Here is a 15,980-nt window from a genome sequence, read left to right as displayed (position 1 = left end):
ATATTTTCAATTTAGAAAAATTCTTTAGTTATTAAGTCCTACAAGATTTTTAAAAAGAAAGCTTATCATGACAAATTTTATAAATAGTAATCTAGCTTTCCTTGAAAACTTCCAGAAAAGAACAATTATGATAACAGCCATAGCAATAGCTAAAATGTGTATAATGTATATTATATGTTACATGTTTAGAAATCATTATTTCGTCTTATTCTCCCAAAAAACATTGGAAGTAGGTGATGTTTTTAATTCCCATTATACAATTGAGGAAATTGAACCAAATAAATGAAATGACTTGCCATAAGTAATATGGCTAGCAAATGTTTGAAAGTTTATTTGAATTTTAGGTCTTCCTGACTCTAAAGCTGTCACCCTACCTCTATGCCATACATTATTTCAATAGGCAAGCTATTGAGATTATTTGAGATTCAGTTTTACCATCTATAAATTGGGAATAATAATTATTCTAATACCTGCCTCCCAGAATTACTAAAATTAATTGAGAGTTATATAAATATATATATATATATATATATATATATGTATGTATATTATTTTGTAATCTTAATGGATTAGTCAGCATTACTTGATAAACTTATGGTAAAAGTAGTCTCCCTTGACATCAGTGGAGCTTAGTAGTTATAGACAACATAATTAGAACTAGTATGATTCTCACCCTGTGAGAAGAGTGTTCTTGTATCTTCATTTTTATGATGATAAAATCAAAGAAGAAAGGGATAAATTGACTTTTTGATATAGTGAAAAACTTAGGCGGTATTAGAAATCAAGTTTTTTTTTTTGTTTTGTTTTGTTTTTTACCTTAACTCTACCAAGTTGTCTTCAAAATCTACACTCTCATAGATATAAAGATGTGTTCCAAACATCTGTAAGTGGATACATATTGAGTAAAGGCAAAAGGTTGGAGCAAAATATAGTTTGCTTCATCTGAAGTGAAAAATCAGGGGTATCTATCCTTAACTCAGACAAAGCAGCTGCAAAAATAGATATCATTAAAAGAGATAAGGAAGGAAACTTTATCCTCCTAAAAAGTACCATAGACAATAAAGTTATTTCAGTACTGAATATATATATATATATATATGTATATGTATATATATGTATATATATGTATATATATAGTATGTATATGCACCCAATGATATAGCATCCAAATTCTTAGAGGAGAAGCTGAAAGAACTACAGGAAGACATAGACAGCAAACATCTATAAGTGTTAATATGGCTGTCCTCTATCCTGGTTTCACCACATTAAAATCAATGTGGTCAATTTTAAGTGGTAAAATAGACAATGAAGAACAATAAGGACTGAAGTACTTTCATAAGAGAGTTAGTGGAATGATGATAGTATTTGAGTCCTTGCCATACTAGAAGTTGTTAGAGAACAGGAGATATTTTCACTTAGAGAACATATAGTACTGATAGTTGTTTTTATGGACTGCCTTTTGGAATTTAAACTGTACTTGTTCAGCTTAGAATCTGAAGGAAGAACTAAGAGCAATAAGTGATAGGTTCAGAGTCAAATTTGGGCTAAATATGAGGGCATTAAACTTGGTTAAATGTTAAAATTTCTGCCTAAATATTTAATCTTTCATCCCTGGAGTTATGGAGTAGTTCAAGTATGGGTTAGATGACTATTATCTCAAGGGATATAGAGAAGGCATGCCAATTTAGATGTGTTTTGGGCTAGATGACCTTTGAGATCTCTTCCAACTTTAAGCTTCTTTAGTCATTCTACTAACAATAAGGATCCTTGAAATTCATTCCAAAATCATAGCCTCAAAGTCATGAACTCCACTCCAAAGAAAAGGTCCTTCTGAATACTCCTTTAGCTATTTCTTAGAAATCCATTTCCTATTTCATTTTAACAGTGTTGAAGTCATTTCAAGGTCAAAGACTGATGTGTGCCAGTGACAGAATGACTGGTGAGAAAGAAGAGACAAGACAATAGTTGGGGAAGAAGAGGAACTTGGTTCCAAAACAATGACTTTAATTATTTTTCCCTTTTAAAACAGAGTTGAGTGGAAGGACAGCTAGGGAAAAAAACAGCAAAAAATTATATACCAAGCCCTAAGTATTTGTGGAATATATCATACTCTGAATTATTTCAGATTTGCTTTATAAACCTTCCAAAATTTCAGTTTACATTGTTTTAACTGTTTACTGACATTTTTTGAATGATAAAGACATATACCCTCAACACCAAGCTGCCCTTATCACCAGCAGCTCTTTAGGTATTTCCAGAGCTATCCATAAACAAATATATAAACTAATTAGAATTAACTCTACCACTGCAGCTTGATCTACATATCACTAAATCAACATATTCAGTATTCAGTAAATATTCAGCTCTTAGATAGTCAGCAAGATGAAATAAATAACTGGAAAACTATAGTACTATTTTAAAGAACTTATATTTGCATAAGTCTTTTCTGCCTATGAAGTGCTTTCTTCACAATTGTAGGTCACAAGTGTGAAACATAGTACAGGATTTCCAATGTGAGAATCAGGAAAAAAAAGTAAGTTGGAAATATTTTACAAAATCAATTTTAAAATTTGAAAAGGAATATATATATATATATATATATATATATATATATGATATTAAAATATAGTTTTCAAGGTCAGTGTGGAAATTTACAAGCATCTTTGGTTTAGTGATAACTTTTCTATTTGAGTTTGACTTCATTGGTATAGCTAGCAAATTTTAATATGTTTATTTTGTGATGAAAATTCTGAGGATCCAAAATGTAAATGATTAGGCCAGGGTTCTACATCCAGGAAGGAGGAACAGAACCTGGAGAGAAAAAAAAAAAGATCATCTGACTCAAAATTCAGTATACTTTATGGGCTGGTTTGAATATACATATTTCCCTTTCTTCTAGTGTATTAATGATCTTTTAAAAATAAATTTTCTTTTGTGAGATTGAGAAAATCCCACAAAAGATATGGATATAGTTTAGTGAACAGAAAATTGGAGCTAAATTTGAAAAATTCTAATCTTGATTCTCTCACTTAAAAAGTTATGTGAACTTCAGAAAGTCATTCAAATTTTATGGGTCTCTTTCCCCATAAAAAATGAATGGTTTAGGTGAAATAATGAAATAATTCATTTAGTCTACCTTCCCCAAAATCTTAACAATAAAACCCTTTTGACTCTAATTCAATGGTTTGTTTCACATAAATACCATCTACCTTAATTCATATATTTACCTTCCTCTTTACTACTCTGTTCACTAAAATATGGCTATCCACCTTCTCTTTGTAGACTTATTCTTCCAGGATGAACATAGAAAGAGATGAAAAGTACATGAAAATCTTTAAAAATATATTTTAAATTAATGCGATCATCATTTTCCATAAATTGTTCATAGGCAGATAGTTTTCTTTAAATAGTAATGCTTGCAAAGAGTGAACATACATCAAAATTGCAATATTGTAAAACTCAAAAACAGCTAAGCCTTCATACTTTAAGATATGCTTATTATGAATGCAATACATACTTAAATATTAATATGAAGTAGGTAATGTAAATGACTTTATCTTGTTTTTAGAGAGTTAAACATTTCTTAAATTAGCCAGCAGGGAAAGAATAGTTGTAACCAGGGAATAACACAAATCTATCTCCAATGGAAAGCCCTTCTGAAAACTCTTGGGTCTAAATCAAAGTTGTCTTCTCTGGCAAAAGACATCATTCATATTTAAGTCCTTAGAGACTGTGGATAACAAACATTTTTTCCCTTAGGATGGAAATCCAGGAGAGTTTAGGCACTTTATTGTCAGGAGTTCTTTTCTTCTTTTTTTAGCTATGAGTAGAACAACTTAATATATGTTGCCAATTTGAATATCCTTATAGATGGAGAAGTTACATGAGAATCAGACTGAGGATATGATCTAAGTGAAATTGTTATTTAATACACCATCCACTAGAAAAAGTGAATGTTGATGGCACAGCCAATACTTCTCTCTTCTTTTGTTCTTGAAGGTGTCTTTTTTACAGATACAGTAAGTTAAATACTGTGATTCAAAGAATCCACTTACAAAAAGTATAATTATTCAAAATATTTTTCTAATTTTCTGCATATTGTACTAAAGATTAATTTAGTTTCACAGTTTCATTTTGGCATTAGATAGTGGTTGTCAGGCATTCTCATCTTAATAACTTTGTTTTCAACTAATAAGCACTAAGGGAACAGAATTTTGTTGGAGTAGGTTTTAGGAATGGGTAACTATGTTCAAGAAATTATTATTTTGGGGCAGCTAGGTGACCCAGTGGATAGGGAACTGGTCCTGCAGTCAGGAGAACCTGAGTTCAAATTCGGCATCAGATATTTAATAATTACCCAGTTGTGTGATCTTGGGCAAATCACTTAACCCCATTGCCTTGCAAAAACAAAAAATATTTGTTACTTCTTCTCAAGATTATTCTTATGGCTTCCAGAATTGTTCCCTTCTCCATTCCACTTTTCAGACAATTATGAAAACTGAATGTCATATTGAAAGATGTGAGACAATATCACAAACTTTTGCCAATAGCCTCTTGAAAAAACCATTTTTCAGCAAGTATTTACAAGCATCTAATATATGTTGGGCACTATGCTAGACATTGGGAATACAAACACAAGAGTGCAATCATCCTTGTTCTCAAGAAACTTAAAGTCTACTAGAGGGAGACAAACTATATAAGATAAATTATTCAAGTCTATATACAAGATGAATGCATACTGATTGTGTATTGTGCAAGAGTAGAAGACACAAATTACGGGAGGAGTCAGTAATATCCCTTGAAGGATGGTGTCATTGATCTGAATCTTAAAGGCAACTCTGGGTTCCACAAGGAGGAAAAGATGGAGAACATTATAGGAACTGAGATCACCTATGCAAAGGTACAAATGTAAAAGTGTTAATACCATGTACATAGCAAAGTAAATATATTAGACTAATTTGGCTGCCACAAAAAGTCTATTTAGGTGAGTTGATGTGCAATCTAGAATAATATAATAAAGGAAATTGCATAAACTTTTGTTATTTATTAACAATGGGCATTATAAAGAAAATGGAGAGTGAGCAAAGCTTTTTGAATGGAGAATTGACATATATATATATACATATATATATGTATGTATATATATGTATGTATATATATATATGTATATATTCAGACTTACAATTTAGAATATTACTTTTGCAATTGGGTGGATAATGAATTAGACAGAAGAGAGATGAGTCTACTGCATTAGTCCAAAGTCAATTGGAGTCTAAGATAGTTGTGGTGTTAGGATAATGAAGGGGAAATTTGAAAGAAATGTTAAGAAGGTCAAATAGACAAGATTTGGAAAACTAATTGGTTTGGGAGAATAAGTGACAATGAACAGTTGAAGATATCTCCTAGTTTACAATCCTAGATGATTATGACCTTCACAAAAATAGGGAAGTTAAAATCTTTATCTTTCTGAAGAGGTTGATTCATTTGTATCTTTCCTCTAAATATTATTCCCAATTTATCCTGTATATAGCTTGCTTGTAGATAATTGGTTTGAAGAGAATTTATCTTTCTCATTAGAATCCTTCAGAGCAGAACTTTCTTTTACTTTTCTTGGTATTCCAAGTGTAAATAGAACCACAGTGTCTGGTTCATACAGTAGATATAATAAATTACAGTTGTTTTGTTGTTCTTCCTTTGTTCTTCAAAAGGACCAATAACATTAGGTCAGCAATTTCTTGAGCTGCAATTGATTTGAAATAAGGCAGAACTGTTCAAAAATCGGACTCACTTTCTTATCCAGAATAAGTATTCCAGGCAAGAAATAGGTCTAGATGACTGACAATGATTTCTAATGCTTTGGGAAATCTTGGTCATCTTAAACTAAGGTGTTTCCCAGGTCTTAGTATGTCTGAAGTCATACTCATTCAGTAATTAAAGAATAAGAAAGTGTCAAAATGTGTGCAAAATTTAGACATAAAGCATACTATTATGTCAATTAGGAGAACAAGGAATAGTTTACCTATCTGATTAACAGAAAGGGGAGCAGTTTATGATCAAACAAGAGATAGACAACATTATAAAAAGCAAATTAGATGATTATGATTACATCAAATTAATGTTATTGCACAAACAAAACTACAGCAAACAAGATTAAAATTAATGTCGTAAAATGGTAATCAGTTTTTACAACTAGTATTTCTGATGAAGGTTTCATTTCTAAAATATCTTGAGAACCTAGTTAAATTTAAAAATATTCCCAACTGATAAATGATCAAAGGATATGGAAAGGCAATTCTCATAAAAAGAAATCAAAGCTATCTAGACATGAAAAATTACTCTATATCTTTATTGATTAGGGAAATGCAAATTAAAAGAAATCACACCTATCAGATTGACCAATATAATTAAAAAGGAAAGTGGTCAAAGTTGGAGTGAATGTGGGAAAACTGGGATATATATATATATATATATATATATATATATATATATATATATATATATATATATATATATATATATCACTACTAAATCTGTATCCTGAAGAGATCATGAAAAGGCTAAAAATCCCACATGTACAAAAATATTCATAACAGTTTTTTGTATTGTAAAATAATTGGAAATTGAGGGGATGTCCATCAACTGAGGAATGACTGAACAAATTAAGGTATTTGCATGTGATGGAACAGTCTTGTTCTATAAGAAATCATGAAGGATGGAGTTTCAGAAAACTCTGCTAAGTGAAATGAACAGAAGCAGAAGAACAATATATAAACTAACAACAAAATGGGGGATGATCAACCATCATGGGCTTTTTCATTTCAGCAGTACAATAATCAAACTTAATTTTAAAGGATTTCTGGTGAATAATACCAGCATATGCAGAGAAAGAACTATGGAGTTCAAATGGAGATCAAAGGTTATTAACTTTAATTTTTAAAAATTGTCTTATGCATCATGTAATTTTGTTATCTCTAATTTTTTTTCTTCCTTTTGGATGTAATTCTTCTCTCACATATGTTCAGCATGATTTCAAATGTTAATCTTATATCATATAGTTTTCAGTTGGGTAGAGGGGGGATAGAAGGGAGGGAGGGGAAATTTTTAAAACTCAAAGTTTATAAAAATGATTGTTAAAACTACCATTGTATGTAGTTGGAAAAACAAATAAAATATTTATATAATATTTATATATATATTTATATAATATTTATATAATTTAAATAATTAAAAAAAGAAAAGAATCAGCCATCAGTATGGGAAGCCTGACAGTTTCTGACCAGAACAGAAAAAAATACTATTTACATTTACATTTATTCTGAGCCACCAAAATTCAAATAAAGAAAAACTGTGGCTTGGGCTGGGATCTATTCTTCATCAATGAGTGAGAGTCACTGACTTTGCATTAACTCTTTCAGTGTGGGATCATGTTATATTGAAAAAAAAGCATGCTTTCAGCAAGTTTTATTTCTTATTTTGCTGTTTTAGGTTAATTTATAGTGTAATTAATATATAGCAATTATAATTCATTTCTTGTGAAATTTGTATTTTGGTCCAAATTTGGCTCAACACATTCAGCACTGGAATGAAAGGGGAAAAAATCAGCACCAAAAATGATAAAGGTTTAGTCAAATAGTTTTCTGGAGCTATATTTCAAGAAGGTATGAGACAATAGGATAATTGTCTCAGTTTTACAAACAATGACAATGATAGAATAAATATGGGGAAAAATATCTTACACCAAACACCAAGATAGTTTTTAAGAATAAGGAATGATAATCTTTATTCCTCTGGTTCAGAGCACCACCTAGAAAGGTAAAACTCCCCACATAGAGGCGAAAATAAGACGAAGAGGACCTTCCTGACTAGCTGATAAGACAAAAAAGATGACTTCTATTTTGAACATATGGAGCTGAGATGTTTATGGGACATTCCAGTGGAAATGACAAGCAAATAATAAGAGACATGGGACTACACACACACCAAAACAGATATTAGGATTGAATATGAGAAAAATAAATAAATAAACTGCTTGACATGAATTTAAGGTTCTCCAAAATCTAGTTTCAATGTGTCTTTATAGTCCTATTCAACTCTCTCTCTCTCTCTGTCCATTTTGCATTTAATTCCAATTAAATTATAATATTGCTTATACCTCAATTTGTCCTTTTTTCTACTACCATGTTTCTCAGTCTTGTAACATGCTTCCTTCTTGGGGATATATCATGAAAACGTTTAATCTTTCAGGAGCCTATTCAGGTGACATGTTCTTTATGAATTACTCCTCCCCTCCCTTCAAACATTCTCCTCACATAAAAAAACAATTTTCTTTGTCCTCAAATTTTACTGTTGTTCATTTTCTGTAACTCTCCCTTGATCCTAACATCTACATTATATTATGATTTGTCCATATCTAAAACTATTATATAATAAGGTTCATAAAAGTATATTCTATTCAACTACATTTTAGTACTTCACTGTGGGAGAGTAGAAAGAACACTCCATCTGAAGTATAAAAACTTGAATTTAAATCCTTCTTCTATAACCTAATTCCACTGTGATTTTGTGATTTATGATTATGATCTAACACTCAATATTCAAATCTATAAAAAAAAGGTTTTATACTTCCAGATCTTTAAAACTCTTCTATTTCAGGATCCTATGCTTACTTGGCAAATGCAAACATTTCTAGATATTGACTAATTATCTTCTTAAAATGTTCTGAAAATTTACCAAGAAATTGAATCAATACAAGTAGTATTTAGAATAGATATAAATGATAGAAAATTCAAACTTATTTTATATAACTTTAATTGTGACTAAATTTCAAAATCTAATAAAATGAAAAAGTATGTAATATTGGACAGAAACAAAAACAAGAAACCACTATTTCAAAAAATATCTAAAATGACAAGATATGCATGGAATAAGAATGAGAGACTAGAATAAAATTTAATTTGTATAATATGCATTCAAAAATTCAATAGTTGTGATCATGATATAATATAGAAAAAACACACTATCAAGATAAATAAGTAAATTAATGCAGAATATAGAAGAACATTTACTAAGTGTACACTCTATGAATAGTTCTACATCAATCACTGGCAAATATATTATTTGATGCTGACAAGCATCCTGCAAAATATGCACTATTAGTTTCACAATTCTCCTCTTGAGTAAACTGAGACAAATGTTCAGTGGCCTAGAATCACACAGTGAGTAAATAAGTGTTTAATATTAAATTTAAACTTAATATTTTCCCCAATTCTAGGCTCAGTCTCTATCTACTGCTGACTGTAAAGATACTGAACTAAAACTATAATGACTATTCTTTGGACATGTTATGAATGGCAGAGCATGTAAATTTATACATAATAAATTAATCTGAATTTCAACAGTATACATAGTTCAATTCTAGGATGAAACTTTAATATTTGTATTTCTGAGCTGAATAAATGTAATATAAATATAAGCCAAAGAGAAAATGTAGAATTAAATAAATTGTGAGAGTAAGGAGAGGTAAAATTGTTGACATGTTTGGATAGCAACATTACAAAATATACATATTTCTCAGTACCACAAAGCATTTTAATCAAAATTGATCATTTGAAACAGACCAGAAAAATTGCAAATAGATGTAAAAAGGCAAAAATAATACATATCTTTTAAAATGTTAAAATGCAATGGACAAAATAAGGGAGAAAAAGCAAAATACATATACTTAAATGGATACTTTAAAATGGAATTATAAATCATATAAATATATAAACAAATTGTAGTAAAATAATATTGTAATATATAGTATGGTTATATAACAACATTTCTATTATACATCTAAATCTGTCATCATATACCAAATTTCATCTTTAAAAATAGATATAAACAAAAAGAGAATGAAATAAATATACTTAGGAAGTAAATAATGTTTCCTAGGCATATTGAAAATGATGGCATGAAGCTAGGAAATTCCCAGTGTTTTTTCCAATAAACATTAAATGAAGCTTCTTAAGAGACTGTAAAATGACAGAAACCACAAAAATACAAAGTGAAATAAATTTTCAGGTCAAGATATCCTGTGGAAAATTAGGGAAACATCTATCTCATGTGGGTAAAATGTATACAATAGAATTGGGAACCCAGCAGGAGGTTCAGAGCCACAGCACAGCTCAGGTACTGGCTTGGCAGGCCAGTAGTAGTACAGATCTGAACTCTAACTCAGAAAGCAAAGTTCAATCCCAGGAATGTTGGCATATCAGGCAAAAATGTATTGGGCTACATTAATTCAGGGAATAAAACACAAGTACTGGAAATGCCAGAGTGGAAAGCCACCAACTAGACCCCTGATATAGAACAAAAATGTTTGAAACAATATCCTCTATGCCCTGGGAATAGATATCAACTGTTAAAATTATATGAAAAGGAGTACTAGCCATGGAAAACTACTATTCTGATAGAGTCAATAAAAACACCACCTCAGAATTGTCTCAAATACAAAAAAACCTCTCTCTCTCTTTGGAGAGTTCAAAAATCACTTTAAAGCCAAAGCAAAGAAGAGAAATTAAGAAGAGAAATGAGAGGTAGGAGAATTATGAAAAATGGATTAAAATACTCTTGAAAGTGAAATAAATCAATTGGAAAAGAAAACACCAAAGTTAATCAAAGTTTGTAAAATCTTAAAAAGGTAGAACAAAACAAATGGATACTAAGAGACAAGACCATCAAAAAAAAAAACATAAATTATGTCTTAGAAAAACATAAAGAACCAGAAAAATAGATCAAGTTGAGATAATTTATGAATTATTTATCTACCTGAAAGTCAAAATTACTTTGACTGGGAAATTAAGGGGATGTCCATCAACTGAAGAAGGACTGAACAAATTAAGGCATATGCATGGGATGGATCACTATTATTCTATAAGAAATTATGAAGGATGGGATTTTAGAAAAGTCTGCTAAGTGAAATGTACAGAACCAGGAGCACAACACATATACTAACAAACTGGGAATTTACCTTAGAAATCAAGCCTACTTACCTAGAATAAGAAGATAAAATACTCTTTGAAGAATTCATGAATCACCCCCAGAAGGAGAACCTAAAATAAAAGTTCCAAGGAATATTGTAGCCAAATTCCAGAATTTTTAGTTAACAGAAAAAAACCCTAAATTATCCCCCCAAAAAAATGCAAATTAAGAACCAGTGAGCCACAGTCAGGATTACGCAGAACTTATCAGTTTAGACATTAGTAGATCAGAATCTCTGGAATATGAGATTCTGGAGGGCAAATGAAATTGAATTTAAACTAATAATTGGGTCTTCTGAAAAATTCAGCTTATTCTTTCAGGAGAAAAATGGATTTTAAACAAAATAGAGTAGTTTAACACTTTCATGAATAGGAAACTTGATCTTCAAATACAAGACTCAATAGATACATAAAAATGTAAATGGAAAGAAAAGAACAAACACTTCAGACAATAAAACTAAAGGACTATCTACATTCCTACATGAAAAGACAATACTTGTAACTCTTGAGAAATGTATTTCTCTTAGAACAAGTGAAAGGAGTGTTACCTAGACAGAGGGTGGTTAGGATGTGATGGTACTTTAACTCTTTCTTTTTAGAACTTTTGCAAGGCAAATGGGGTTAAGTGGCTTACCCAAGGCCACACAGCTAAGTAATTATTAAGTGACTGAGACCAAAATTGAACTCAGGTACTCCTGATTCAAGGGCTGGTGCTCTATCCACTGAGCAACCTATTAGACCCCTACTTTAACTCTTGAGGTTTATGTTCTTATTGGGATAAAATAATCCAATATTGGGGTATTAATAGGGAGAATACCTGAACTGAGGGTATGGATATATAAAGTCAATGAAATTATGTGTTGAATTTTGAGTTAGTTGAATGGAATATACTTGGACAGAAGGTATTGGTATAAATTGATAATGATATGATGATGCTTATGAATCTTGACAATTGTATTTCTGATGGAAGTTGATTTCTAAGGTGATTTCCCATTTATTCCAGTTATACAGTATGGCTAAATATTAGGACAATAATCAACATAATTGACAGTATTCATAAGAAAATTCAAAGAAGTCACAGAAAAGCCTTTGACAAAAATACAGCATCCATTCCTATGATGTTAAGAAGTTTCTATCTAAAAATCAACAAGAAGATTATATGTAATGGAAATAAACTAAGACCATTTCCACTAAAATCAGGGGTGAAATAAGGGTGCTCATCATTACAATTGTTATTCAACATTGTATCAGAAATATTAGTTTTATCAATAAGAAATTGAAGGAATCAGAGGAAACAAAGGAGGAACCAAACTGAGGAACCAAACTGAGGAACCAAAGCTCTCACTCTTTTTTAAACCATAGTAAAGTATAGAGAATCTTAAAAATTCTTCTAAAAATAACTTGAAATAATTAGCAACTTTAGCAAAGTATCAATATATAAAATAAACCCACAGAAATCATCAACTTTTCTGTATACTACCAACAAAGTTCAGTAGCAAGAAATAGAGAAATTTCATTTAAAATAACTATAGACAACAGGAAAATAATTGAGAATATTCCTCCAATGACAAACCCAAAAATAAAATTAAAGAAAATTATTAAATACTTAATACCAATAAAGTCAGATCTAAGCAGTTGGGAAAATATCAATTGAATATTTGCAGGCATAATAAATATAATAAAAATTTTACATTATTAAATTATTGATTAATTATTATTTTAAATTAAATTGAATTATTTAATTAAATAACTTTAAAATAAGTATCAACTATTAAACTATTAAATTATGCATTAAATTAAATAGCTATTAAATTAAAATAATAATTATTAAATTAAATAATTAAATTATTATTGAATTATTTATTCAGTGCAACACCAAACTACCAAAAATAATTTTATAGAAGTAGAAGAAAAAAATCATTCAATTGAGGAACAAAAAGCCAAGAATATCAAGGAAATTAATAAAAAAAATGAAGGTCAGCTAATCATGACAGATCTAAAACTACATTATAAAATGGCAATCAACAAAAGTGTCTAATACTGCCTAAGAAACAGAGAAGTGATTAGGCACAAAAGAAACTATAGCAAATCAACATAGTAATCAGTCATTTAAAAAAACTCAAAAAAATGTAGTTTCTGAAATCAGAACTCACTATGACAAAAACTGCTCAGCAAATTGGAAAACAGAATGGCAAAAACTTTAAGTACCCTATACCAAGATAAGAGCTAAATGAGTTCAGTGTTTAGACATAAAGTGTGATATCATAAGTCAATAAAGTGAAAAAAGCATAGCTTATCTATCAGAAACATAAAGAAAGGGGAGTTTAAGAGCAAACCAGAGATAGAGAACATTATAAATTACAAAATGGGGAAAGCTAGGTGGAATTAACTAGCTGTGTGGCTTTGGGCAAGCCACTTAACCCCATTGCCTTGCAATAAAATAAATAAATAAATTACAAAATGGATGATTTTGACTTCATTATATTAAAAGGATTTGCACAAACAAACCTAATGTAACCAGGGTTAGAAGGAAAACAAACAGGGAAACAATTTTTACAGCGATTGTTTTGATAATGGACTCATTTTAAAATATATTGTGAACTGAGTCAAAATTATAAGAATATATATTCAAAGCATATAAAAAGGAAGTTTTCAAATGAAGAAACTAAAGTTAACTAAAGTCATATAAAAATGGTCTAGATCATTACTGATTAGACAAATGCAATTAAAACTATTCTGAAGTGACAAACTGACTAAAATGACAAAAAAGTAAAATGGTCAATATTGGTGAGGATGTGGGAAAACTGAAAATGAAGCATTGTTGGTGGAGTTGTGAAATTATCAAGCTATTTTGGGGATCAATATTGGAATTGTGCTCAAAGGGCAATAAAACTGCATACCCTTTAACACAGCAATATTACTACTAGCTCTGTGTCCCAAAGAGGTCATAAAAATGGGGAAAAGACCCACATGTGCAAAAATATTTATAGCAGTTCTTTTTTGTAGTGGCAAAGAAATAAAAAAATTGAGGGATTATCTATCAATTGAGAAATGACTGAATAATTCATGGTATATGAATATTATAGATAATTACTTTTCTGTAAGAAAACACGAATGACTAGACTTTAGAAAGTATGGAAAGATTTGTAAGAACTGATACTTAGTGGACAGAATTGGAGAATATTTTACACATTCAACAACTACCTTCTGAGAAGATAAATTGTGGTAGAAGCAGCTCCTCTCAGTAGTTCAAAATTGAAAGACAGTTCTGAGAAACCTGTTATAGAAAATACCATCAATATCCAGAGGAAAAAAACTATAGTTTCTGGTTAGAGAGGTCAGAAAGAGGTCTGTGACACTGAGTAGGGATTGGTCCAGAGTGCACATTGTGACAAAAGCATCAGAAGGCCTTGGTGCTAGGAAGGAAAGCAGAAACCACGAGAGCAGCTTTAGGACCTCTTGACCAAGACATGATACAGGGAAACCCGTCTAGAACTAAGTACAGTATAAGGTATCTTTCACATATATATTTCTGCTTCACACTAACAGGACAGAGAAGAGCCCTGACAAGAAAGGAGGAGACTTTGTCAAAGTTCCAGGGCTTAGAGGAGAACTAACATTTCTGGTTTGAGGTAAACAGAGAAACTTCTCTAGGTAAAGAAGGGAAGATAGACCACAATAGTTAACACACCTCTCTCTGGAACATAGTCTCTTGAAACCCTTAAAACATTTACTCCCAACAACTAGTGCTGAAGGTTGCAGTGAGAAAAACCCTGAAACATGGGATAGTGCTCACACTTGATACTTAGTGAGGAGAGATCTATTTTAACAAAGTAAAATATCAATAAATAGGCTGAAAAAAAATGAAACTTGAAAAGTCATTATGATGCCAAGGAAAAAGACAAGATGAAAATTGCATGTAAAATATCTAATGAATATGCAAATCAAACACAAGCCAAACAAGAATTCACAGAGGAAAGCTAAAAAGAAGTATAAAGAAAATCAAATAACAGTGGCAGAGGAAAAATTAGGAGAAAATGAGAATAAAATAAGAAAACTGCAAATAGCATAAGAAATTATTAAAAGACACAAAAATCAAATATTATCTTAAAAAATCAAATAAAAAGGCCTGCCCTGCCTGCCGCTTGCGTAGGGCCGGCGCCGGGGCAGAGTCGGTGCCGCGGCTGCCATGAGGCTGCCCAACATCCTGCTCATGGGTACACCAGGGGTTGGAAAGACCACATTAGGCAAAGAACTTGCATCCAGAACAGGACTGACATACATTAATGTGGGCGATTTAGCACAAGAAGGTAAATCATAGGACAGTTATATGATGGCTTTGATGAAGAATACGAATGTCCTATTTTGGATGAAGACAGAGTAGTTGACGAGTTAAAAAATAAAATGACTGAAGGTGGAATTATTTTTGATTACCATGGCTGTGACTTCTTTCCTGAACGATGTTTTCATATAGTTTTTGTGCTTCAAACTGATAATTCTGTGTTATATTCAAGACTTGAAAAGAGGGGATGCAGTGTAAGGAAACTACAGGACAATATACAATGTGAAATTTTGTAAATTCTTTATGAAGAAGCCATGGCCTCCTACAAGCATGAAATCGTGCACAAGCTGCCAAGCAAAGGACCAGAAGAACTAGAGAGTAATTTAGATCAGATAATGAAATGGATTGAACAGTGGATGAAAGATAATAATTGAACTTTGAAGGCAAAGCATGGATTTTCAAGGTGTTCTACAAATTATTTTCTTGATGACTTCTTCCTCCTTATGCAATAGGAATTAAGACAACGTACACCAAATTTTACTATCCAGAATTGTGTTGTACAAGTGGCAGGTGGATAATATATAAGGTTGAGTTATTAATAAATTTTTTTTCTCCATGAGAAAACTGAGAAACCCCCAAATAAACAAAGAAGATATTAAGGATTTTTAAAGTTTAGA

The 15,980-nt window shown here is 30.8% G+C and overlaps 1 pseudogene; it reads left to right on the top strand.

The window, feature by feature from the left end:
• The first annotated feature begins 15,210 nt into the window (after nt 1–15,210).
• LOC141514250 (adenylate kinase isoenzyme 6 pseudogene) lies at nt 15,211–15,769 on the top strand (annotated as a pseudogene).
• Nucleotides 15,770–15,980: the final 211 nt, after the last annotated feature.

The sequence above is a fragment of the Macrotis lagotis genome, chromosome 1, assembly GCF_037893015.1.
Source record: "Macrotis lagotis isolate mMagLag1 chromosome 1, bilby.v1.9.chrom.fasta, whole genome shotgun sequence".
In the NCBI taxonomy this organism is placed as follows: domain Eukaryota; kingdom Metazoa; phylum Chordata; class Mammalia; order Peramelemorphia; family Peramelidae; genus Macrotis; species Macrotis lagotis.
The sequence above is the reverse complement of the archived record's forward strand: the minus strand, read 5'-3'. Positions and strand labels throughout refer to the sequence as shown.